Source organism: Lethenteron reissneri, chromosome 53, assembly GCF_015708825.2.
Source record: "Lethenteron reissneri isolate LAM-NWPU_2019-01 chromosome 53, ASM1570882v1, whole genome shotgun sequence".
In the NCBI taxonomy this organism is placed as follows: Eukaryota; Metazoa; Chordata; class Hyperoartia; order Petromyzontiformes; family Petromyzontidae; genus Lethenteron; species Lethenteron reissneri.
In genome coordinates, this window is record NC_083831.1 from 1,425,610 (window position 1) to 1,452,295 (window position 26,686).

At 55.9% G+C, this 26,686-nt stretch overlaps 1 pseudogene; it reads left to right on the plus strand.

Moving 5' to 3' along the window:
* LOC133356192 (leucine-rich repeat transmembrane protein FLRT1-like) overlaps positions 1–26,680 on the plus strand; it is a 48,317-nt pseudogene extending 21,637 nt beyond the window's left edge.
* The last annotated feature ends 6 nt before the right edge of the window (positions 26,681–26,686 follow it).

A 26,686-nucleotide genomic window follows, 5' to 3' on the forward strand; every position in this document is an offset into this window, starting at 1 on the left:
CACGCTCTCTCCACTCTCTCTCTCCACGCTCTCTCTTCACTCTCTCTCCACTCTCTACGCTCTCTCTACGCTCTCTCCACTCCCTACGCTCTCTCTCCACGCTCTCTCCACTCTCTCCTCTCCATTCTCTCCACGCTCTCTCCACTCTCTCCTCTCCATTCTCTCCACGCTCTCTCCACTCTCTCCACTCTCTCCCCACGCTCTCTCCACTCTCTCCACTCTCTCCTCTCCATTCTCTCCACGCTCTCCTCCACTCTCTCCACTCTCTCCCCACGCTCTCTCCACTCTCTCCACTCTCTCTCTCTCCACGCTCTCTCCACTCTCTCCTCTCCACTCTCTCTCCACGCTCTCTCCACTCTCTCCACTCTCTCTCTCCACGCTCTCTCCACGCTCTCTCCACTCTCTCCTCTCCACTCTCTTTCTCCACGCTCTCTCCACGCTCTCTCCACTCTCTCCACTCTCTCTCTCCACGCTCTCTCCACGCTCTCTCCACTCTCTCCTCTCCACTCTCTTTCTCCACGCTCTCTCCACGCTCTCTCCACTCTCTCCACTCTCTCCCCACGCTCTCTCCACTCTCTCTCCACGCTCTCTCTCCACGCTCTGAGTGTTGCTCCGTCGCGCGAGCCGTGGGGTTTTCTCCGGGGTTGCACGTGATTGGGGCTGAACTCGTCTTTAAAATAAATACATATATTATAATAATAAATATAAACGTAAAATAAACACCTAACGTAGCGGCAGCAGCGGTACCCTCCCGGCTCTCCTGCGTAAATAATACATGATTCTAATTATTCTAATTAATTGTTTTCATTACATGAGGTCGTGGGTTCGATCCCGACCCTGACGCCTGCTGTATATTTGGAGTTTGCGTGTCTCTCTCACCCCGTGGTGAGATGTTAACTACCTCGCATGGTGTGCAGGAGGTCGTGGGTTCGATCCCGACCCTGACGCCTGCTGTATATTTGGAGTTTGCGTGTCTCTCTCATCATCACGGTGGCTATGCAATGTTAACTACCTCGCCTGGTATACAGGAGGTCGTGGGTTCGATCCCGACCCTGACGACACCTGCTGTATATTTGGAGTCTGCGTGTTTCTCTCTCTCCCCGTGGTGAGATATTATCTACATCGCCTGGTATCCGGGAGGTCGTGGGTTCGATCCCGACCTTGACGACGCCTGCTGTATATTTGGAGTTTGCGTGTATCTCTCATCATCACGGTGGCTATGAGATGTTAACTACCTCGCCTGGTATACAGGAGGTCGTGGGTTCGATCCCGACTCTGACGATGCCTGCTGCTGTATATTTGGAGTTTGAGGTGTCTCTCTCCCCGTGGCCGCGTGGATTTTTCTCCGGGTCCTCCGGGTTTTCTCCCCTCCAAATGTATAATTGACTACACTCGTTCAGAGTATTTTGGCTGCTATAAATGTCCACGAGATGATGATCTTAATCCACTCCGTTGAGCTATCATCTACGACTGCCAGGTCGCTTCTGAAGAGCTACACAGCTCACTGGGCATTAACTGGTCAAATAAAATTAAGTAGTAATACATTAAAACGAACTGATAGTTATACATTATCATATGCCAACGCATCCCAATGTTCTCGTAGTGGGAACGTGCTGGGAATGGCTCTTAGAGCATCCGGGCTTTCCTGCACAAAGACATGTCTTTGTCTGTGAGTCGTGGGGAGACAAAGGCGGCCGGGTTGAATGTGTGACTACCCCCCCCCCCGCCTCCTCCACCCCCCCCCCCCCCCGATTCGATAAATGATCTAAAATTTCCGTCGCAATTCGATTATCGATGAATGACGTGATGAATGCGAGTTCCCCGCAATCTCCCCTCTCTCCGTCACTCCACTATTGAATTCTCTTCTCTCTTCACTCCGTCTCCCTCTCTATTCTCCCCGCTCTCTTCCTCTCTCCTCCCCGCTCTGTCACTTCTGCTCTCATCTCTCCCCATCACTCGCCGCTCTCTCTCTGCCCTCCCCCTTAACTCTCCCCTAAAAATCTCTCTCCCCCCTTTCATCTATTCCACACCACCACCACCGCCGCCCTCTCTCCTCTATCGCTTTTCCCTCTCGCTCTGACTCCCCATCACTCATCTCTCTCCCCCCTCTCTCTCTCCCCCACGCTCACCCACACCATCTCTCTCCCCTCTCTTTTCCCTCTCTCTCTCCCCCACGCTCTCCCACACCATCTCTCTCCAATCTCTCTCCCCTCTCTCTCCCCCACGCTCACCCACACCATTTCTCTCCAATCTCTCTCCCCTCTCTCTCCCCCACGCTCACCCACACCATCTCTCTCCAATATCTCTCCCCTCTCTCTCCCCCACGCTCACCCACACCATCTCTCTCCAATCTCTCTCCCCTCTCTCTCCCCCACGCTCACCCACACCATCTCTCTCCAATATCTCTCCCCACACTCTCCCCTCTCTCCCCTCTCTCTCCCGCCACGCTCTCCCACACCATCTCTCTCCCCCCCCTCTCCCCCCTCTCCCCCCCTCTCCCCCGTCGCCGTGGGAGTCTGGCGCCCTCTGCTGGACAATGAAAGGGGGTGGGGTCCCTCCTCCGTCCCACGCGAATGTCCCAGGGTCACGCGTGGACTCCCCCACTGCCCTATCAGCAGCGTAGCAGAAGTGGTGGGGGGAGGGGTGGTGCCTTGCCCCCCCCCCCACCCCCATTCCGCCGACAATCACCACGAGATAAATACAAACTAAAATCTATTTTGTTATTTATTCTGGCAGGTGAGCTGTGTAGCTGTCTTTCAGAAGCGGCTGTGGCCGTCACGAATGTGGTAGCTCGACAAGTGGCGGCTCTCCATCATCGTCGTCATCGTTGTCGTCGTGTGTAAATGTCGAGCAGCAGCCAAACACTGTGGACGCGGTGATGATGATGTCGGTTCTAGGTGTGGGGAGAGAAAAACAATTGGGAGGACCCGGAGAAAAATCCACGCGACAACGGGGAGAGAGAGACAGAGAGACACACAGAGAGACACACAAAGAGACACACATAGAGACACAGAGAGACACACAGAGAGACACAGAGAGACACACAGAGAGACACACAGAGAGACAGAGAGACACAGAGAGAGACAGAGAGAGACACACAGAGAGACACACAGAGAGACACAGAGAGACAGAGAGAGACACACAGAGAGACACAGAGAGAGACACACAGAGAGACACAGAGAGACACACAGAGAGACAGAGAGAGAGAGAGTGAGACACACAGAGAGACAGAGAGAGAGACAGAGAGAGACACACAGAGAGACACACAAAGAGACACACAGAGACACACAAAGAGAGACACACAGAGAGACACACAGAGAGACAGAGAGACAGAGAGACACACAGAGAGACACACACAGAGACACACAGAGAGACAGAGAGAGACACACAAAGAGACACACAAAGAGACAGAGACACACAGAGAGAGACACAGAGAGAGACACAGAGAGAGACACACAGAGAGACAGGGAGACACAGAGAGAGACACACAGAGAGACACAGAGAGACAGAGAGAGACACAAAGAGAGACCGTGAGCGGAACGACGACGACGATGCGAGTGGGGCAAAGCGGAGGCAGCGAAGTGGGAAAGCCTCCAGGTGCGGCCGCACGAGAGACAATTCACATCCTGGGGCCTCGCCGGAGCCGATTGCCACACCACCCCTGAGCTGATACATCGGCCACTCCGCCACTCATGTCCTCACGACGCCGCTGATGCGTGTCAGCTGCACTTCTTGGGCACCGTACGTAGCCGAGCGTGCACATCGGAGATGCGGCACTATTCCGACAACTTCGCAGTAGCAGCAGCAGCGGCAGCAGCGGCTTTGGGCTCAACTATCGAACTATCGGAACAAAGACGGTGACCACCGCATCATCGTCATCGCTCGGCGCTTTCGGAGGCGCTGCTCCAGCGGCCGTCTGGAACGCTCTTCCCTTTCGATATTAGGAAGCTACTGTGGAGCTCTGGCACTTTGAAATCATGATCATCACCATCATCGAGATGACGAGTCATTTCTTTAGAACTGATCGATGTTGAGGTTAGTTTGTTGTCCTTTCACCGCAACTCCGATTAGTGCGGTTGGCTGCGTACGGTGCGAAAGAATTTTAACGTACAGGATATCCATATGCATACTAAACTAAACTATTCCAACTATTTTATTTTTATTTTACTCGGTAAGGCCCCACTGAGCTGTGTAGCTCTTTCTCAGAAGTAACCTGGCCATCATCATCATCTGTGTGGACATTCATAGCAGCCAAACACTCAGAACGCGTGGTGAGAGAGAGACGCAAACTCCAAATATACAGCAGCAGGCGTCAGGGTCGGGATCGAACCCACGACCTCTTGTATACCAGGCGAGGTAATTAACATCTCCTAGCCACCGTGATGATGATGATGAGAGAGAGAGACACGCAGACTCCAAATATACAGCAGCAGGCGTCAGGGTCGGGATCGAACCCACGACCTCCTGTATACCAGGCGAGGTAATTAACATCTCCTAGCCACTGTGATGATGATCGAGATGAGAGAGAGACGCAAACTCCAAATATACAGCAGCAGGCGTCAGGGTCGGGATCGAACCCACGGCCTCCTACATACCAGGCGAGGTAGTTAACATCTCATAGCCACCGTGATGATGATAATGATGAGAGAGAGACGCAAACTCCAAATATACACCAGCAGGCGTCAGGGTCGAGATCAAACCCACGACCTCCTGTATACCAGGCGAGGTAGTTAACATCTCATAGCCACCGTAATGATGATAATGAGAGAGAGAGACACGCAAACTCCAAATATACAGCAGCAGGCGTCAGGGTCGGGATCGAACCCACGACCTCCTGCACACCAGGCGAGGGAGTTAACATCTCATCGCCACCGTGATGATGATGATGATAGAGAGAGAGAGAGAGACACGCAAACTCCAAATATACAGCAGCAGGCGTCAGGGTCGGGATCGAACCCACGACCTCCTGCACACCAGGCGAGGAGGGAGTTAACATCTCATCGCCACCGTGGCGTCCCAAAACTCGTCTGATTCTTGAGACTCGAACCTTCTTTGCCCAAATAAACACGGCGCGTGTGTGTGCGTGTGTAGCAGAGAGTAGGGAGCGGTGGAGGAGCGGTTGGCGCGCTGCGCTACGAACCCGGCGACCCGGTCACGATAATTATCTGAACCGGTCCCGGACCTCCCCTAGGTCAACTCAGCCTCAAATGAGTGCCTGCTGCAGCCTGTCAAAAACATCGCCACCGGGGAGACGTGTTGCCCGTGGCAGCCTTCAGATGTGCTACTCGCTAACAGCACTTGCCCCGACAGTCTGTTGAGGCTACACGGGTGGAGGGGGGTGGGGTATCTTTGTCTGTAACGCACCGGGATGACGTCACTCGAGAGATTGGGGCCAGGTGGAGGGGAGGGGGGAGGGGTTTTTGACGTCAAAACCGCGGGTGGGGGGGGGGGTACCGGTATCGACGTCACACGAGATTGGGGTGAGGTTCACAATCTTTGGGTCTTTCGGTAAAGTCACGTGGATAGGTTCAGAGAAAATAACAAAAAACGACGACGACGTTTCGATCACAACACAAGCGATCGTCATCAGGAGGACGACCGCTCGTGTTGCGATCGAAACGTCGTCATCGTTTTTTGTTATATTTGTTGTCATTTTCTTTGAACCTATCTACGTGACTTTGCCGAAAGACCCAAAGAACGTGAATTCCTGCAGTCACGAAAGCTTTGAGTCAAGCTTCGGGGTGAGGTTGGTGAGGAGAGGGGGGAGGGGGCGATGACGTCACGAGTCCGTGGTGGCGAGGTGATGGCGAGGTGATGGTCACCTCCCTCGCCTGGCATGTCAGGAGGCCGTGGGCTCGATCCCGACCCAGGCGACCCCTGCTGCTGCTGCTACTGTGTATTTGGAGTTTGCGTGCCTCTCTCTCTCTGCCCCGTGGTCGCGTGGATTTGTCTCCGGGTCCTCCGATTTTCCCCTCCACGTTTAGAATCAACGCCGCCACGCGTTTAGACGACGATGATGATGATGATTATGATGATGATGACGATGATGACGACGACGATGATGATGACGATGATGACGACGATGATGATGACGATGATGATGATTATGATGACGATGATAATGACGATGATGACGACGACGATGATGATAATGACGATGATGGTGATGACGATGATGATCACGACGATGACGATGATGACGACGATGATGATGACGACGATGACGACGATGACGATGACGACGACGATGACGACGAGCCCACTTCGTTGAGCTGTCATTTGTGATCGCCAGGTCGCTTCTGAAACAAAAACAAGGATCTCGACGCAGGGGTTGGTGACGTCACGCAGGGGTTGGTGACGTCACGCAGGGGTTGGTGACGTCACGCAGGGGGTTTGGGAACGCGCTGGCGAGGAGTCATTGCCATTGCATTTCTTCACGCTGTGTTTTTCTTCCCATATATATGGAAAAAGATGTCGCTGCGACTAATAAACAACAACAATAACACTCAGCCCTTGTTCCCTTGTCCTCAGGTGTTGACGCTGACGAGTGGCGGACGAGGGAAGATGATGGTGATGATGGCGATGATGGCGATGATGGGGGTCGTGGGGGTGATGGGGCTGAGAATTTGAACTCGGCAACTCGAATGTGCACACGACGCTAGAAGATAACAACAAAAGCAACCTTGTTATAATCCGTTTATTGTCATCCTCAAACAATTCGACTCGTGTCACCAGCCCCTGGCGTGTGACCGAGGTGAGCAGCCAGTCCACCTGCAGCACGGGGAGACGTCAGGCGACGTGGGACGACTCGAGGAAGCTCGCTCCGTGGTGGGGACGACGAGGAGACGGCAAACAGCTCGTCCCTGCAGAGACGTAGAGAGGGAGGCCGCGTCGGGAGACAGAGACAGAGAGAGACAAAGAGAGAGACGCAGAGAGACAGAGAGATAGACAAAGAGAGAGAGACAGAGAGACGCACAGAGAGAGAGAGACAGACAGATAGAAAGCAAAGAGAGATACAGAGAGAGAGACAGAGGGAGACCAAGAGAGAGCGAAAAAGATACAGAGACAGTGAGACATCGATCGGCACCGCCACAAATAGGTGAAGTAATACTCTCTCTGCAAAGCAGCTGTTGTCGTTTGCGGCGGTGTAAAGTGGGGGGGAGGGGGGCAACTGCCCCGACCGCAGTCATCCCGACGTTCACTGGACGTCAACTTGGTCGCGAGCGAGCGAGAGAGAGAGAGACAGACAGGACAGGGCGGGTGGGAGTCGTCAGCGAGACAGACGCCACTGTGGTCGAGGCTAGAGGAGTGGGGAGGAAGGGGGGCTGTGAGCCCCCCACCGTCTGGTCGAGAGTCGATGGAGGTCCCCCCGCTTCCGCCGGCAGGCGGGTGAGCGAGGGCGATTGCAGGGGCTGCGCCTCGAGATTTGCGGCGACGAAGACGTCGCGATGTCTGGGCGGGCTTGAGGCTGTTGGGCCCTTGTTCACTTTGACCCCAGACGCACAAAGGCCATCAGTCACTTCGAGGTCATCACTTGAAGATCAGCAATCCCAACAAGGTCACTAATAACATCAAGGTCATCAGTCACTTCAAGGTTATCACTTCAAGATCAGCAATCCCATCAAGGTCACTAATAACATCAAGGTCATCAGTCACTTCGAGGTCATCACTTCAAGGTCAGCAATCCCATCAAGGTCACTAATAACATCAAGGTCATCAGTCACTTCGAGGTCATCACTTCAAGATCAGCAATCCCATCAAGGTCACTAATAACATCAAGGTCATCAGTCACTTCGAGGTCATCACTTGAAGGGCAGCAATCCCATCAAGGTCACTAATAACATCAAGGTCATCAGTCACTTCGAGGTCATCACTTCAAGATCAGCAATCCCATCAAAGTGACTAATAACATCAAGGTCATCAGTCACATCAAGGTCCCCAGTCACATCAAGGTCACCACGTCGACGACGAGGAGCAGGAGGAGGAGGCTGTCACCCGCGGGGCCCCATGTCCCAGCACCCTCTGACGAACTTCGTTTTCCTCGCGAGCGATGGCGACCACTCGAGAGAAGGCTGCTCGGCAAGACGGTGCACTGCGCAGAGAGAATTCGTGCAAGCCGCGGCGACGATGAGGTTTGGCAGTCGCGTCACTGCTGTTGCTGTTGCAGCCGTCTTAAGTGCGAATATTAATCATCAACATCATCGACATCATCAAGATCATCATAGCCAGGCAGCAGCGGCCGCGTCATTGTTCTGTGCGCCCTGTCAGCGAGAATCGGCCACAGCCGGTTAGCGATCAGTCTCAGCAACAACATCGACAGCACCACCAACAACATCAACGACAACACCAACAACATCAACGACAACACCAACAACAAAAATGACATCTCCAGTCGAAGCCACAACACCCAACGCAGCTTCCAAACCACAACAGTTCAGCCAACACCATCCACACCACCGACACAACCACCACGAACACCACCAACAACACAACCACGGTCAACACGACCACCAGCACAACCATCACCACCACAGCCAACACGACCAACACAACAACCACCACATCCAACATCACCACCACCAGCAGCACAACCACCACCAGCACAACCACCACCAACTCCACAGCCACCAGTTGCATCGGCCTCGGCCCCGCGCTCTCCACTCCCCTTTGCCGCAGCTGCTGCCGCTGCTCCTGCTGCTGCTGCTCTGCGTGCCGCCCGCGTCCTGCGTGCCGGTGGCGGCAGCAGCAGCGGCAGCAGCAGCCTCGTCGTGTCCCGCGCCGTGCCGCTGCGACCGCAGCTTCGTCTACTGCAACGACCGCGGCCTCGCCGCCATCCCGTCCGGGCTGCCGCGGGGCGCCACCACCCTCTACCTGCAGAACAACCTCGTCAACAGCAGCGGGCTGCCCGCAGACCTCAGCAGCCTGCTGCAGGTGCGCAGGGGTGGGGGGCTCGTGGGGGGAGGAGGTGGTGGTGGGGGTGGTGGTGGTGGTGGGGAGGGGTGGTGGTGGTGGTGGGGGAGGTGGTGGTGGTGGTGGGAGGAGGTGGTGGTGGTGGGGGGAGGTGGTTGTGGGGGAGGTGGTTGGTGGGGGAGGTGGTGTGGTGGAGGTGGTGGGGGTGGAGGTGGTGGGGGTGGAGGTGGTGGTGGGGGAGGTGGTGGTGGGGGAGGTGGTGGTGGAGGAGGTGGTGGTAATGGAGGTGGGGGAGGAGGGGGTGAGAGGGAGATGGAGGAGGCTGGGTGGGTGGGGGAGGTGGTGGTGGAGGTGGTGGTGGAGGTGGTGGTGGGGGTGCGGGAGGTGGTGGTGGTGGGGGAGGCGGTGGCGGTGGGGGTGGGGGAGGAGGGGGTGAGAGGGAGATGGAGGAGGCTGGGTGGGGGAGGGGCGAGGTGAATAGCATGGTTGACAAAGTGGCTGAGTGGGTGAACGAGTGGGTGAACGAGTGGACGAAAGAGTGGGTGAACGAATGAGTGGTTGATTGAGTCGTTGAATAGGTGAACGAGTGGGTGGTCGAGTGGGCGAGCGAGTGGGCGGTTGTCTGAGCGGATTGCTCGATGCGCGCAGAGGGCTGCTGCCCGTTCACATCCCCCCTCCCCTCCCTCCCCTCCCTCCCCGCCCCTGCAGGTAGACATGGTCTACCTGTACGGCAACGAGCTGGAGGTTTTCCCCTCGAACCTGCCGCGGAACGTGCGCGAGCTCCACCTGCAGGAGAACAACATCCAGACGGTGTCTCGCGAGGCGCTCGCCCACCTCCAGAGAGTGGAGCGCCTCCACCTGGACGACAACTCCATCTCGAGCGTGGGCGTGGAGCGAGGCGCCTTCCTCGAGTGCCGCTCCCTCCGCCTACTCTTCCTCTCCCGCAACCACCTGAGCCAGGTGCCACCAACCCCCCCCCCCCCCCAGCCATAAAATCAACCACCCACTCAGTCATCCAATCAGCCACCCAATCGTTCACCCACTCAACCCCCCAATCTTTCGTCCACTCAGCCACCCACTCTTTCATCCACTCAACCACCCACTCCTTCACCCACTTAACCACCCACTCGTTCACCCACTAAACCACCCATTATTACACCCACTCAATCACCCACTCAGCCACCATTCCCTCAATCACCCATTCAGCCACTCAGTCACCCACGCAACCACCCACTCAGTCACCCAATCAGCCACCCACTCAACCACCCACTCACACCCACTCACCCACTTCACGCCGGGGGTCCGGGCGTGCGGCATTCGACCTCGCGCCGCGTCCTTCACCTGCACGCGGTTTTTTTCTGTGTCAACTCGGGACGGGTTTTCCCGTGATGGCGTGGAGGAGGTTGTGATGGAGTGGAGGAGGTCGTGATGGTGTGGAGGAGGTCGTGATGGAGTGGAGGAGGTCGTGATGGAGTGGAGGAGGTTGTGATGGAGTGGAGGAGGTTGTGATGGAGTGGAGGAGGTCGTGATGGAGTGGAGGAGGTCGTGATGGCGTGGAGGAGGTCGTGATGGAGTGGAGGAGGTCGTGATGGCGTGGAGGAGGTCGTGATGGAGTGGAGGAGGTCGTGATGGAGTGGAGGAGGTCGTGATGGAGTGGAGGAGGTCGTGATGGAGTGGAGGAGGTCGTGATGGCGTGGAGGAGGTTGTGATGGAGTGGAGGAGGTCGTGATGGAGTGGAGGAGGTCGTGATGGTGTGGAGGAGGTCGTGATGGAGTGGAGGAGGTCGTGATGGAGTGGAGGAGGTCGTGATGGCGTGGAGGAGGTCGTGATGGAGTGGAGGAGGTCGTGATGGAGTGGAGGAGGTCGTGATGGAGTGGAGGAGGTCGTGATGGCGTGGAGGAGGTCGTGATGGAGTGGAGGAGGTCGTGATGGAGTGGAGGAGGTCGTGATGGTGTGAAGGAGGTTGTTATGGAGTGGAGGAGGTCGTGATGGCGTGGAGGAGGTTGTGATGGATGGAGGAGGTCGTGATGGTGGAGGAGGTCGTGATGGAGTGGAGGAGGTCGTGATGGAGTGGAGGAGGTCGTGATGGTGTGGAGGAGGCCGTGATGGATGGAGGAGGTCGTGATGGCGTGGAGGAGGTCGTGATGGTGTGGAGGAGGCCGTGATGGAGTGGAGGAGGTCGTGATGGAGTGGAGGAGGTCGTGATGGAGTGGAGGAGGTCGTGATGGAGTGGAGGAGGTCGTGATGGTGTGGAGGAGGCCGTGATGGAGTGGAGGAGGTCGTGATGGAGTGGAGGAGGTCGTGATGGTGTGGAGGAGGCCGTGATGGAGTGGAGGAGGTCGTGATGGCGTGGAGGAGGTCGTGATGGTGTGGAGGAGGCCGTGATGGAGTGGAGGAGGTCGTGATGGTGTGGAGGAGGTCGTGATGTAGTGGAGGAGGCCGTGATGGAGTGGAGGAGGTCGTGATGGAGTGGAGGAGGTCGTGATGGAGTGGAGGAGGTCGTGATGGTGTGGAGGAGGTCGTGATGGAGTGGAGGAGGTCGTGATGGAGTGGAGGAGGTCGTGATGGAGTGGAGGAGGTCGTGATGGAGTGGAGGAGGCTGTGATGGCGTGGAGGAGGTCGTGATGGAGTGGAGGAGGTCGTGATGGCGTGGAGGAGGTCGTGATGGAGTGGAGGAGGTCGTGATGGAGTGGAGGAGGTCGTGATGGAGTGGAGGAGGTCGTGATGGCGTGGAGGAGGTCGTGATGTAGTGGAGGAGGCCGTGATGGAGTGGAGGAGGTCGTGATGGAGTGGAGGAGGTCGTGATGGAGTGGAGGAGGTCGTGATGGCGTGGATGAGGTCGTGATGGAGTGGAGGAGGTCGTGATGGTGTGGAGGAGGTCGTGATACACTCAATCATCTTACACTGACTCACATCATACACTGACTCACTCACTCATCATATGCTGACTCACTCACACATCATACACTGGGAGTGTCATGCTGCCAGCTACTCCACTCGTACATGTCATGTATATCGTTTATTGTTAAATTTGAATCACAGTTCCTATGACTACCGTTGTTACATTGTTTTTATGACTTTATTTTGGTGATTTTGAAAACATTTGGTGAAGCCATGTTTCTTGCGGAAGTGCGGAGTTGACCTGAAAACTGTAATCTAAAGTGTCTTATGGTTGTTATTGTTTGACTTGCATCACACTGGGATTTTTTCACATAGCGTTGTAATACGGCGTTTTTTTCTGGAAGATCTGCAGGTTTTTCTAGTATGTTTCTGTTGCGCGTCGTCGCTTTAAGATGTTCTCTGTTCATATTTTGTTTCTTGCGGTTGCACTCGACTCAAGAGTCGCATGGCTCACAGGGCTATACCGAATAAATTTAACTTGAAATGAAACTTAACCACCCACTCGTTCACCCACTCAACCACCCATTCTTTCACCCACTCGTTCACCCACTCAGCCACCCACTAAACTACCCACTCAGTCACCCACTCAACCACCCACTAAGCTACTCGTTCACCCACCCGCTCAACCACGAACTTGTTCAACCACTCAACCACTCACTAATCCACTCACACACCCCAAAGACAAAGTTGCGCAGTATAGCCTCAACAGACTGTTGGGCCAAGTGCTGTTAACAAGCATCACCTATGCAGGCCGGCATGCCACACGAGGGGTCGGTGGCCAATACCACGCCCGACCGCCTTTGTCTCCTGACAGGCGATGTTCACACACCGAGGGTTAGGGTCACCATGAGGGTCACCGTGACGGTTAGGGTCACCATGAGGGTTAGGGTCACCGTGAGGGTTAAGGTCAGTGTGAGGGTCACTGTGAGGCTCACCATGAGGGTCACCACGGTCATGCCTAGCAGGGTAACCTGCAGGCAGCATTGTGTGGGTAGCGCTCCGGTCAGGGGGCAGGCGACTGATGGCGAGCAGAGAGCCATGGAGGTCGGGGTTTTGGGACAAGGGCCGTGTTCAGGGTCGAGGGTTGTGTTTAAGGTCGAGGGTTGTGTTTAGAGTCAAGGGTTGTGGGCCCTATTTAGAGTCGAGGGTTGTGTTTAGGGTTGAGGGCTGTGTTCAGGGTAGGGGGTCATGTGTATAGTTGAGGGCTGTGTTTAATGTCGAGGGTTGTGTTTATGGTCAAGGGTGGTGTTTAGGGTCGTGAGTCATGTTTGGGTCCAGAGCTGTTTCATGGTCGATGGTCGTGTTCATGGTCGAGGGCTGTATTTAGGGTCAAGGGTTGTGTTTAGGTTCAAGGGCCATGTTCAACGTCGAGGGCTGTGTGTAGGGTGGAGGGCCATGTGTAGGGTCAAGAGCTGTGTTTATGTTCAAGCGTCGTGTTCAGGGTTCAGGGTTATGTTTAGGGTCGAGGTTGTGTTCAGGGTCGAGGTCGTGTTCAGGGTCGAGGTTGTGTTCAGGGTCGAGGTCGTGTTCAGGGTCGAGGTTGTGTTCAGGGTCGAGGTTGTGTTCAGGGTCGAGGTTGTGTTCAGGGTCGAGGTTGTGTTCAGGGTCGAGGTTGTGTTCAGGGTCAATTCTTAATTTGAGGGTCGGGGGCCATATTAAGGGTCACGAGCCTTGTGTACGGTTGATGGTTGTGTTTAGGTTCTAGTGCTGTGTTTAGGGTCGTGAGTCATGTTTAGGGTCCAGGGCTATTTTATGATCGAGGGTCGTGTTCATGGTCGAGAGTCGTATTAAGGGACAAGGCTTGTGTTTAGGATCGAGGTCCGTGTTTAGGGTCTAGGGCTGTGTTTAGGGCCAAGGGCCATGTGTAGGGGGGAGGGCCGTGTTTACGTTCAAGCGTTGTGTTCAGGGTTGAGGGCAGTGTGAAGGGTCGAGGGTTGTGTTAAGAGTCAAGGGTTGTTTTTAGTGTCGAGGGTCATGTGGAGGGTCGAGGGTTGTGTTTAGGGTTGAGGTTCGTTTTTAGGGTCAAGGGTCGCGTTTAGGGTCGAGGGTTGTTTTTAGGGTCGAGGGGCGTGTTTAGGGTCATGGGTCGTGTTTAGGGTCGTGAGTTGTTTTTAGAGTCGAATGTCATCTTTAGGATCGAGGGTCAAGTTGAAAGTCGAGGGTTGTGTTTAGAGTTGAGGGCCGTGTTCAAGGTCGAGGTCCGTGTTTAAGGCCAAGGGCAGTGCGTAGGGCGAGGGTCATGTTCAGTGTCGAGGGCTGTGTGTAGGGTAGAAGGTTGTGCTAAGGGTCGAGGGTTGTATTAAGGGTCAAGGTTTTTGTTTAGGGTAGAGGGCCGTGTTTAGGGTCAAAGGCCTTGTTTAGAGTCAAGGGCCATGTTAGGGTCGAGGGTCATGTTCATGGCCAAGGGCCGTGTGTGGGGTCGAGGGCTGTGTTCAGGGTCTATGGCTGTGTTCAGGGTCTATGGCTGTGTTCAGGGTCTATGGCTGTGTTCAGGGTCTTTGGCTGTGTTCAGGGTCGAGGTCCGTGTTCAGCGTTCGAGGGCCATGTTCAGGGTTGAGAGCTGTGTTCAGGGTCTATGGTTGTGTTCAGGGTCTATGGCTGTGTTCAGGGTCTATGGCTGTGTTCAGGTTCTATGGCTGTGTTCAGGGTCTATGGCTGTGCTAGGGTCTATGGCTGTGTTCAGGGTCTATGGCTGTGCTAGGGTCAAGGGTTTTGTTCTGGGTCGAGGTCAGTGTTCCGGGTCGAAGGCCTTGTTTAGGGTAGAGGGCCTTGTTTAGGGTAGAGGGTTGTGGATAGGATCATGGGTTGTGTTCAGGGTCAAGGGTTGTGTTCAGGGTCTAGCGCCATGTTTAGGGTCGAGGGCCGTGTTTCAGGCAAATGCCTTGTCTATGTTCGAGGGCTGTGTACAGAGTCTAGGGTCGTGTTTAGCTTCGATGGCCATGTGTAGGATTAAGGGTTGTGTTCAGGCTCGAGGGCCGTGGGTAGGGTCGAGGGCCATGTTTTGGGTCGAGGGTTGTGTTTAGGGTTGAGGGTTGTGTTTAGCGTTGAGGGTTGTGTTTTGGGATGAGGGTTGTGTTAGGGTCGAGGGTTGTGTTTAGGGTCGAGGGTTCTGTGATTAGAGTCGAGGGACGTGTTTAGGGTCGAGGCCTGTGTGTAGGATTGAGGTTGTGTTCAGCCTCGACGGCCGTGTGTAGGGTCGAGGGCCGTGTATAGGGTTGAGGGCCGTTTGTAGGGTCCAGGGACCGTGATTAGTGTCAAATCCCATGTGTAGCGTCGAGGGCCGTGTTTAGAGTCAAGGGCCGTCTTCATGGCCAAGGGCCATGCTCAGTGTCGTGGGTAATGTTGATGGTCGAGGGGCGTGTTCAGGGTTGAGGGTCCTGTTCAGGCTCGAGGGCAGTTTGTAGGGTCAAAGGACGCATATGGGGTCGAGGGACGTGTGTAGGATTGAGGGTCTTGTTCAGGCTCGAGGGCAGTCTGTAGGGTCAAGGGATGCATATAGGGTCGAGGGACGTGTGTAGCATCCAGGACCGTGTTTAGGGTCAAAGTCCGTGTGTAGTGTCGAGGGCCGAGTTTAGGGTCGAGGGCCATGTTCAGGGTCGAGGACCGTTTTAAGGGTCGATGGCTGTGTTCAGGATTGTGGGCCATGTTCAGGGTCGTGGACAGTGTTCATGGTCGAGAGGAGTGTTCAGATTCGAGGGCTGTGGTCATGGTCAAGGGTTGGGTTTAGGGTCAAGGGTTGTGTTTAGGATGGAGGGCCGTGTTCAGCCTCGAGGGGCGTGTTTAGGGTCGAGGGCCACGTTGAGGGTCAATGGTTGTGTATAGGGTCGAGGGCCGGGTTTAGGGTAGTGAGCCGTGTATAGGGTATGGGGCCGTGTTCAGCGTCGAGGGCCTTGTTTAGGGTAGAGGGTCGTGTTTAAGATTGAGGATTGTGTTTAGGATCAAGGTTTGTGTTTAAGGTCACGGGTTGTGTTTAGAATCGAGGGCCATGTTCAGGGTCGAGGGCCATTATTTAGGCCAAGGGGTGTGTCTATGGTCGAGGGCTGTGGTCAGCGTCTATGACTGTGTTTCGGGTCAAGGGTTGTGTTTAGGGTCAAGGGTTGTGTTTAGGGTTGAGGGCCATGCTTATGGTCGAGGGCAGTGTTCAGAGTTTAGGGCCGTGTTTAGTTTCAAGGCCAGTGTTTAGGGTCGAGAGCAGTGTTTAGAATAAAGTATTGCCTTCAGGGTCGAGGGCCGTTTTTAGAATCGAGGGTTGTGTTTAGGGTCGAGGGTTGTGTTTAGGGTCGAGGGCCGTGTTTAGAGTTAAGGGTCAGAGGTCGCAAACGGGTTTTGATTCCTTACCCGTACCCGTACCCGGCCGCACCAGGGTCGCAAACGGGTACCCGTACTCGTACCCAGCCGGGTACGGGTAGCCGGGTATTGGGTAGGGTACGGGTATCGGGTACCCGATTGCGACCTCTGTTAAGGGCTGTGTTTAGGGTCGAAGGCCATGTTCAGGGTCGTGGGCCGTGTTCTGGGTTGTGGGCAATGTTCATTGTTGAGGGCCGTGTTCAGGGTCGATGGTCGTGTTTAGGGTCGAGGGACTTTTGTAGTGTAATGCGAGCGTAAATGGGGTTGTTGTTGGCCTCTGGTTGGTCCAATCACGCGGCCCGGGGCATTGGGGGGCGGAGCCTGGTCTGCGGGGCGTGTGGGCGGGGCCACCGTTCACCTCGGCTCCAATGGGAGACGAGGTGAATGGGGGCGGAGCCAGCGGGGTAGTATGGGAAGGCCGGATCTGACGATCCGGGAGGCGGGAGTCAGGGTCACGTGGGGGGAATGGATATAAGTGGGAGCCCGGAAGAGATCGGAGTCAGTCGGGGAAGTAAAGAGTTTGAGCCACGTTGGGTGGTGAGGAAAGATCCGCGCCATCGGCCACGTGGCCGAAGGACCTCAGCACGCCGTCGGCCAGCGGTGTGCGGAGTGCGGGAGTAGAGGAGTTAACGGAGGAGCGTGCGGGGCACGCGAGAGAGAGCGTGCGTAGCATGCGAGAGAGAGAGCGTGCGTGGCACGCGAGAGGGAGCGTGCGCGGGGCGCGCGTGAGACGACACTGGTCCGAGAGGAGGCCAGTGGGGGTGCGGAGAAGAACCTGAATAAAAGACAAACGGAGACCAGCATCGCCTGACAGAGTCTTTTATTACAGTAGGGTTGAGGGTTGTGTTCAGGCTCGAGGGCCATGTGTAGGGTCCAGGGCCGTGTGTAGGCTGGAGGGCCGTGTGTAGGGTCGAGGGTTGTGTTTACGTTCGAGGGTTGTGTTTAGGGTCAAGGGTTGTGTTTAGGGTCGAGGCTCTCGAATCTATCTGCCTGAGGGAAGAGAGGGAATAAATTCTCACGAGAAGTTGTTTAATTGATCTGTCTCATTTTTATGCATGGATGTTGAACTTCTTTCAAGAGCCGAATGGCTCACAGGGCTATACCTAATTAATGAAACTTGAAACATAGCCAACCGTGCTAACCTGAGGTGCGGACGGCAAGCACAACAAACTAAATACAAAGAGATGTTCTAAAGGAACGAGTTTGTCAATCGAGATAATGAATTTAAAGTGCGTAGCTTCAGTGGCTTCCAGTCGGCCGCAGAAGCGCATCTGAAAGTGCTGCTCGATGCAGGTAATCACGTTTGATGCAAAGTTCCGTGGGTAAACATCACGGACGAGGCCACGATCTCGGACGATGTTGATCGAGTTCGTCGGGCCCACAGAGCACGCGAGCGAGATAACCCCGTCTCGGTTACAAATGAGCGCCCTGTTAACGTGATGAAGGGTGATGAGTCGCTCTCCGTGTGTTGTGTGTTTGTGGTGTGTGTATTGTGCTTGCGCTTAGTGTGTATTGTGTTCGGTATATATGTGTGTATTGTGTGTGTTTGGCGTGTGTATTGTGTGTGTATCGTGTGTGTTTTGTGTATTGTGCATGTACTATATGTTGAACTTCTTTCGCACTGCACATAGCCAAGCGTGTCAATCGGTGCGTGCGTATTGTGTGTGTATTTATGTGTGTATTGTGTGTAGTGTGTGTACTGTGTGCATATTGTGTCTTGTGTAAAGTGTATGTATATATTTTGTGTATTGTATGTATACTGTGTGCATCATGTGTGTGTACTGTGTTTTCTCTTACGTATGTTTATCTTCTTTTGCACCATACGTAGCCAACCGTGATAATTGGAGGTGTGTATAGTCTCTATTGTGTGTGCATTGTGTGGTGTGTGCATTTTGTGTATTATGTGCATCGTGTGTGTGTGTTGTGTGTGTCTTGTGTATTGTGTGCATCGTATATGTGCGTGTATTACGTGTATTGTGTGCATTGATGTGTGTATTGTGTATGGGTATTGTGTCTGTACACACATACATGCTCACCTCCGTTTATCTCCCTACACCACCCCTCGTATCTTCATGACCCAATCAACGCCCAAGTTTGACGTAATGAGCATGTTCTGTCTGATAAATCACGGTCACGTGAAAGTTAATTATTGCACGCGATGCGGTGCTATACAGTAACTCCCTGGTTTCGCTTTATCGTGGTTTTTCTTTCATGCAAAGTTTTTGCTTAATGCACACCATGCCCGCTGTAACGCGACAAGTGTAACGCATGGCGGACTACTCGCTACAACGCGAGTCTAGCGTGTGATGGACTACTCGCTACAATGTGAGTCTAGCGTGTGATGGACTACTCGCTACAATGTGAGTCTAGCGCATGACAGACTACTCACTACAACGTGAGTCTAGGTAAAAAGGACTATTCACTACAACGTGGGTCTAGCGCATGACAGACTACTTGCGACAACGAAAGTCTAGCGCGTGATGAACTACTTGCGACAACGAAAGTCTAGCATGTGATGGACTACTCGCTATAACGTGAGTCTAGCACAGTGACGGATTACTCACTATAACGCGGGTCTAGCGCGTGACAGACTAACCAACAACAAACAAACCCCCCCCCCACCACCACCACCAGCCGCTAACAGAGCGAATAACACTTCTCCACCGCCCCCCCTCCCCCACCAGGTGCCGGAGCGCCTCCCCACCGGCCTGGAGGAGCTCCGCCTCGACTGACAACCGCATCGGCCACATCGACGGCGAGGCGTTCGCGGGCCTGGCGAGCCTCCGCCGCCTCGTCCTCGACGGCAACCTGCTGAGCGACGGCGCCTTGGCGGCGGACACCTTCCGCCGCCTCGGCTCGCTCGCCGAGCTCTCACTCACGCGCAACTCCCTGGCGGCGCCGCCCTCCGGCTTGCCCGGCGCAAGCCTCCAGCGCCTCCACCTGCAGGAGAACCAGCTGAGCCGCATCCCCGCTGGGCGCTTTTGCGGGCCTCGGGCAGCTACGGCGACTCGACCTCTCCAGCAACAACCTGAGCCACCTGCAGCCCGGTGCCTTCGAGGGCCTCGACTCGCTTGTGCAGCTGCTGGCGCGCAACAACCCGTGGCGCTGCGACTGCTCCATCGAGTGGGTCCGCCGCTGGCTCAACTCGCGGCCCGTCAACGCCCGCGGCCTCATGTGCCAGGGGCCCGACGAGGTGCGCGGGATGTCCATCAAGGACTTGGCGCCCGAGTCGCTCTCGTGCTCCGCGAGCTCGGGGGGCGACGGCGCCGGAGGGGGAGCCGGGAGGCATCGGTCGCGGCTCACGAAGCAGCAGCAGCTGCAGCCGTCAGGGCCAAGGCTGTCCGGGGAGGCATCTCGCCCCTCGCCATATGATGGTGCCGAATCGGCCCCGGCCACCGCAAAACCGCTGCCGTCGCAGTCCCTCACCGAGTCCGCCACCGCTACTGGCGGTGCTGGTAGTCCCGGTGCCGGTGCCAGTACTGGTGGCGGGAGAGGTGGAGCGAGCGGTAAAGTCGGTGGAAGCGGCGGAAGAAGAGGTGCCGCGTTCAACAACAACGGCGGCGGTGTTGGCGGTGGGAACTTCACCATGACCGTCCACCCCGCGGGCGAGGGCAGCGTGGTGGTGGGCTGGCACGGCCCTCCGGACGTGACGGCCTACCAGCTCACGTGGTCCAAATCGCCGCCGCAGCGTAGGCCACCACCACCGTCGCCGCGTGGCCACCGGGAGGGCGACGGCAGCCCCGGGAGGCCGGCGGCGTCGGCGCCGGTGCGCGAGGCCCTGGTGGCGGCCGACCGCTCGCGCTACGTGGTCACGGGCCTGGAGAGGGCCGCCCTCTACACGCTGTGCCTGGCGCCGCTACGGCGGCCACACCGGGCGCGGGCGCCGCTGCCGCCGTCCCGCAGGACATGCGCGGATGTGAATGCCACGGTGGGCATGGCTCCCGTCACCGCCAGGATCGCCGAGTTCCCCAACGGCTGGCGATGGTGGCGAGGGAGGACCAGGAGGCAAGGAGGAGGAGGGGGAGGAGGCAGAGGGGGATGAGGATGAGGAGAAGAAGGGGGAAGGGCCCGCGGGCCCGCGACCGGGCCTGGAAGGTGGCGGCGAGCCCTCGCAGGGCTGGACGCTGCCCCTCGCCGCCATCGTCGGTGGCGCGGCCGCCTCTGTGCTCCTCGTGGCGCTGCTCGCCAGTGCCTGCTGCTTCGTGCATCGGACCGGGAGGCCGCACGGGAAGCGGAGGAAGGGAGGAGGAAGTGGTGCCGGAGGAGGAGAAGGAAGCAGAATTGGGGCAACGGTTGGGGGAACGGCGGTCGGTAGGCTAGGGAGGCGAGGACTGGACTCGGGCTCGGAGCCGGTTCATTCGCTGGTGGCTGCAGCGGTGTCGGTGGTGGCGGTGGCGGTGGCATTGGCTCCACGCGAGGCTATGGGCGCCCGCGCAAGCAAGCCGATGACTACGTGGAGAGCGGCACCAAGAAGGACAACTCCATCCTGGAGATCGGCCCTCGTGCCAACTTCCAAATCGTCCCGCTGACATCGGCAGCGACCGGCGCCACCGGCATCGTGGGTGGCGGGAGGCCCCACATCGTGTCCGGGGTCGGGGTCTGCTGCTGCCGGCATGGAGAGCGGTGCGGCCTGCACAAGGAGGCGGTGGCCATCCGGACGATCTTCCCCACAAACGGGACCATCCTGTATAAGAACGACGGGCGCAACGGAGGAGGAGGTGGCAGCGGAGGACACGGAGGAGTTGGAGGCACGGTCAGCAGAGCGATGTTCATGGATGAAGGGGCGGTGGGCGACATGGGTATGGCGAGGTTGACGTGACGAGAGGCGGACGGGGATTTCTTGGTGGGCCGAGGTTGGGGAGGTGGAGGAGGTTGTTGAGGCTGAATCTCTGGTGAATTTAAATTCGTGCGTGGGCAGCTCTAGAATAGTTAGAGGCAGTGCGCACTCACGCGCTCGTCATGCACAGGTGCATCTATATCATTCACAACAACCGCCGTTCGCCACTAAGTGGCGGTGATGTCGCCACAGTGCTTGTGCCAGGCTAGGTGCGCCCCAGAGGCCGTCACGAGAAGTGCGGAAGGTTGTCGCTGATGCTGGTGGGATGAAGTCACGGGACAGACCCAGGTGCCATGGGTTGACTGACTGGGATGATGCAATCATCTGTGCTCCCCACTGTGTTGGCAAGGCACAGTGTACAGACATGCATTCACACACACAGTGTATGCATACACATGGTGTGCACAGAGGCTGGAGAAATACATGTTATAAACGTACATATAAACGTACGGACATACAGGTGTGCATACACACGAAGTCCATAAGATACGTTCACACACAGGCATATGTGCACGTGCAGACTTACACATGTATACACACACGCAAATAGATGTTCACACGTTCTCGGATGCCCATACAAATAATCGCACGCAAACATACACACGCGAACAATCTCTTAGTAACACGCTCCAGGTTCAGAAGATGCTATAAATCCTCAGAATGAGCAGGATTTGTCAGCTCATCAGCATACATAATGTTCTATGAGTGACGAGCAGGGCAGTCATTCCTTAACCGCACCCGGGCATCGATCAGCCTCCCCTTGTATCTGCTGCTCCAGATGGAAATTCCTCTGCTACAGCCATGGGAAGCTTCTCCCACTACGTGGTCAAAGAAGACGTTCAATAATGTAGGAGCTAGAGGACATCCCCTGTCGCAACCCCAAGGTGAACAGGAAATGTCTCTGACTCCCGGCCACGCAGCTTGACCTGGGCCTGCCCACCACCATCATGAAGGTCCGTAATGACTGTGAGAGTGAGGGATGCCGAAAGCACAAAGAATAACCCAGAGCCCTGGCCCGATGATGGTATCATAAGGCCTTGGTCAGGTCAATACAGAAGAGACGTCCGTCTTGTTGACAAATCTGTTGTAGCAGCGGAACAGAGAATGCGGCATCACCGTCTTGAAACCACAGCGGGGCTCCGCAAGCCTCTCCTCAGCGCGCTGCCTGGCAAGGGCGGCGATGTTGAATAATCCTTGCCAGAACATTTCCCGGCCTCACACTGCGGAGGGAGATGCCCCAGCAGGTGCGGTCCCCCTTCTTGTAAACGGAGTTACGCGTCATCAAAGACAAAGATCCTCCGTATACCCTGAACAGACTGTTGGGACAAGTGCTTTTCGCGAGCACCTATGAAGGCTGGCACGGACCACGAGGGGGTGGGTGGCCAACACCACGCCCGGCCGCCTTTGTCTCCCTAGTGACGATGTTTACACACCAGGTACTCATTTGAGGCTGAGTCAATCTAGGGGAGGCCCAGGACTAGTGAAGATAATCGTCACTGGTGTTGGCCGTGAGCTGGAATCAAACTCGGCCGCCAGGTTTGTAGCGCTAGCGCGCTAACTGCTACACTACCGCTCCCCACGGACACATCATCCCACACACATGCGCGTAACTCCGCCGCCGTTTGCCACTAAGTGGTGGTGACGTGACCACAGCGCGTGTGCCAGGCTAGGTGCACCTTGAGGCCACGTCAAGTGCCCGAAGGCTCTCTGCTGGCAAGAGGTCACCGGACAGATCCATTCTTGGTCTTATTAGAGAGGAATGGATGATCATCTTTACAAGAATACAATCTTTACAATAATAATGATGTATAACTTGAATTACTCTGCAGGGTTACGTGATAATGCCTGTAGAAGACAGTGCAACAAATAGGTTATTGCAGCATATTTGTGTTGACTATTGATTACGCTTTGTGTTGTGTGTGGGCTTCAACCGGGTGACCGGATGCCTTCCACAAACCCACAGGCACCCACACACAAACCCACAGGCACCCACAGTCATCCACACGCAGGCACCCACACACAAACCCACAAGCAACCACAGGCACAGACACACAAACCTACAGGCAACCACATTCAAATCCATAGGTACCTACAAACAGGCATCCATACACAGGCACCCACACACAAATCCACAGGCACCCACAGTCATCCACACACAGGCACCCACACACAAACCCACAAGCAGCCACAGGCACGCAAACACAGGCACCCACACACAAATCCACAAGCAGCCACAGGCACACACACACAGAGGCACCCACACACAAACCCACAAGCACCCACAGTCATCCACACACAGGCACCCACACACAAACCCACAAGCAGCCACAGGCACACACACACACAGAGGCACCCACAGGGAAAAAGTGAGGACTCTTAAGGGGCCGGGACGAGCGTCGTCCATCATGAAGCACGAGCCGGTCGAGTGAACCAGCCCACCAAAACGACTGGAGAGAAAAAACAACAAATACAGATGTTGCTACAACGACGACCACTGCACCGAACGCGCGGAGTGACGAATTGAAAAAGAAAACGATGCACAAACGCGATTCGCGGCGCCACTGGGACATCGGCTCGGGCAGGTCACCTGGGGGGGGGCGGGGGGGGGGGTAACGGACACAGTACACCTGGCGGATCGTGACGACAGAGTGTGTGACGCTGTACACCACGTGACTCTGGTAGTCGGGGAGAGGCTTCCGTGAGCATAGCACGTGGGAGGAGGGAGGGGCTTCCTGGTAGTCGCTCGTTCACTTCCTCCCTGGGACAAATGGGGGGTGAGGGGGGTGCGAGGAAGTGGTGTGGGGGGGGGGGCGAGGGCTCACCACGTGACCTATCGGATCACCAACATGGCCACCGCCAACACCAAGCGCAGGGTTTAATTAAAACGACGAGTTCCCGACGGAGCAGGTCGGCACTGGCGGAGCCAGCGGGGGGTGGGGTGTCACGTGACCCCCCCCCCCCCCAATGATCCGATCGAAATTAGGGATTTCGATCGGATCATTGGGGTTTATTAGTAATAAAGCGGCATTTTGCGACCCAGACTGCCACTGTGTAGCATATTATTATGTGCTAGGGACTCGATGATAGGACAATAGTCTGAGTCCACAATAGGCAATAAGTAACGGCAAAGCAGTTATAATTGTGCGCAGTTGCGCATACAGGACACGACTTTCCTGAAGGCATTCACCTTCAGCGAGCGCGATGCCGATCACACAACGCGGTTCGAATTTGACCCTCGATCGATGGCTGCGCCATCGCCGCACACGCGTCGAATAAAAAGCAAGGGACAAGTCCTTACTTACTAACAACTCCTCTATCATTTTTCTTTGCTGGAGGGGTTGCCCCCCCCCCCCCGACCTGAAAATCCTGGCTCCGCCATTGCATACCGGCCATTCGGGAAGTCCTTGTGGTTGCTTTGTTCTGTCCTTAACCACGCGCGCACGTGGTTAACGCAGACCCCACCCCCCTGCGTTGGCCACATTGCAGGAGCCGTGACGTCACCTGCAATTGACGTCGCTTCCGCTGGGGGCAGTGGATTTCTGGAATTCGTCCAATGTTGCCTCCTTGCTCCCTCCTCCCCAATGCCTCCTCTCCCTAACCCCCCTCCCTCCGTTCCCTACTCGCCCCCCCCCCCCTGTTCCCACCCCCACCCTCCCATTATCTACAACGGCTCTTCCTCTTCTTGCGATCCGATTCCCCTGCAAACCTTTCCGAGTGAATCGATTCGTATGCAAATGAGATGCAAATGAGACGCGACACGGGATTGGGCACGGCGGGACCGGCGACGCTGAACGAGACGGCGAATCGGATCACGACCGCGGAATCGATTACGAGGCTGGTGGTGATGGGGGGTGTTGGGGGGAGGGGGGTGATTTTCACCCAACAGCCACTGGTGGTCGAGTTCGATTATAACAACTATATTACGTAATTACTTAGTTATGTATCCAGGTAGAGGCAACGGCGAGCCGTAAAGACTCTTATTCAAGAGGGTCCTGCCACCACTACATTGGTGTTTTATTATTTTATTTGTAATGATGCGTTCAGACCTCAACGAATGACGAGGTCGCGTTTGTTATTCACGTGGGGAGGAGAGAAACCGCAGCAACCCCGGAGGGAAACCCCCCGCCACGTGCGATGGTGCAACGCTCTATCGCTCCGCCGTGTACAGATGGATGGAACGGATGGAGATTAGCCCACACTCTCTGCCCTACCGCCTTCTCCAGGGGGGACGGCTCCTCCTTGACCCCCACCCACGGGTCAAGAAGGGAGTTTCACAAACACCATCCGTGTGTGAGCCACCAACCCCTCGCGTCCCGCGACGCGCCCCGGTCTCGCCAGACCTTGGTGGCCAGGCTCAGCGGGCTGCGGGCCTAGCCCATACAGCGCAGGGACGTGCAGACAAGCGACACTCGCCGCCGTTGTACTGCACCGCTGCGCGCCTATGTCACCGACGCTGCCCGCCTTCATCCAAACGCCCGTGTTGACCAGCGCGGTGAAGTATGGTCTCAGCAGTGTCAATGGCTGTGGGTGGTGGCGGTGGTGATGATTGATGGAGGGGGGGGCAGCTATCAGATTGGATCCAGCCGATTGCCGGATGCCTGTGGAGAAGCCGAGTTCTGGTTCGGTGCTGGTAGTGGGGGGGCGGGGGGCGGTGGTGGGGGGTGGGGCGGCTCTCACTGTGTGTGTGTTGTGGATGTTATCATATTGATAACAGGGGCGTGGGGTGACGTTACTCTTCCACCTGCCTGCAGGTAACCTACCTTCCCTGGCACCCCCCAAATCTACCACCTCCCCCGTAATCTTCCTCGTCGCATCCCTCCCTCCCCATAGTCGTCTCGTGGTCGCAGTGATTCCCACGTGGCTTTTGGGGTGCCGGGGGGTCAGTCCTTTTCCGCCACTTCTATCTGTGGACGGGGCCCCCCCTCCCTTCCTCTCCCCCCAGACCCCCTCCTTCCAACAGCCCCCTACCACTGTCATGCCCCCCCCCCCTCGCCCACCCCTATCCATTTAAAGCTTCCATCTCAAATTCAGTCTTCCTCTGCTACCAAAACCTACCATGACTCTGATACCCCCCCAGCACTTTGCACCCCCTCCCCACCACCCCTCCCACCTCCACCCTCCCCCCCCAATGTCTCACTTCCTCCTCCGTTATGGAAACCGAGCGAGGCATCACCACGTCGCGGTCGGGACTCGCGCCCTACCCTCTCCCACGCGTCAATAACTCCTCTCGTGCCACGTCCCCAGTTAAATTCCTCTTACTTCCTCCATTACTTCCTCCATTACTTCCTTACTTTCTCCATTACTTCCTCCATTACTTCCTCCATTACTTCCTTACTTCCTTACTTTCTCCATTACTTCCTCCATTACTTCCTCCATTACTTCCTTACTTTCTTACTTCCTCCATTACTTCCTCCATTACATCCTCCATTACTTCCTTACTTTCTTACTTCCTCCATTACTTCCTCCATTACTTCCTCCATTACTTCCTTACTTTCTTACTTCCTCCATTACTTCTCTTACTTCCTCCATTACTTTCTTACTTCCTCCATTACTTCCTCCATTACTTCCTCCATTACTTCCTCCATTACTTTCTTACTTCCTCCATTACTTCCTCCATTACTTCCTTACTTTCTTACTTCCTCCATTACTTTCTTACTTCCTCCATTACTTCCTCCATTACTTCCTCCATTA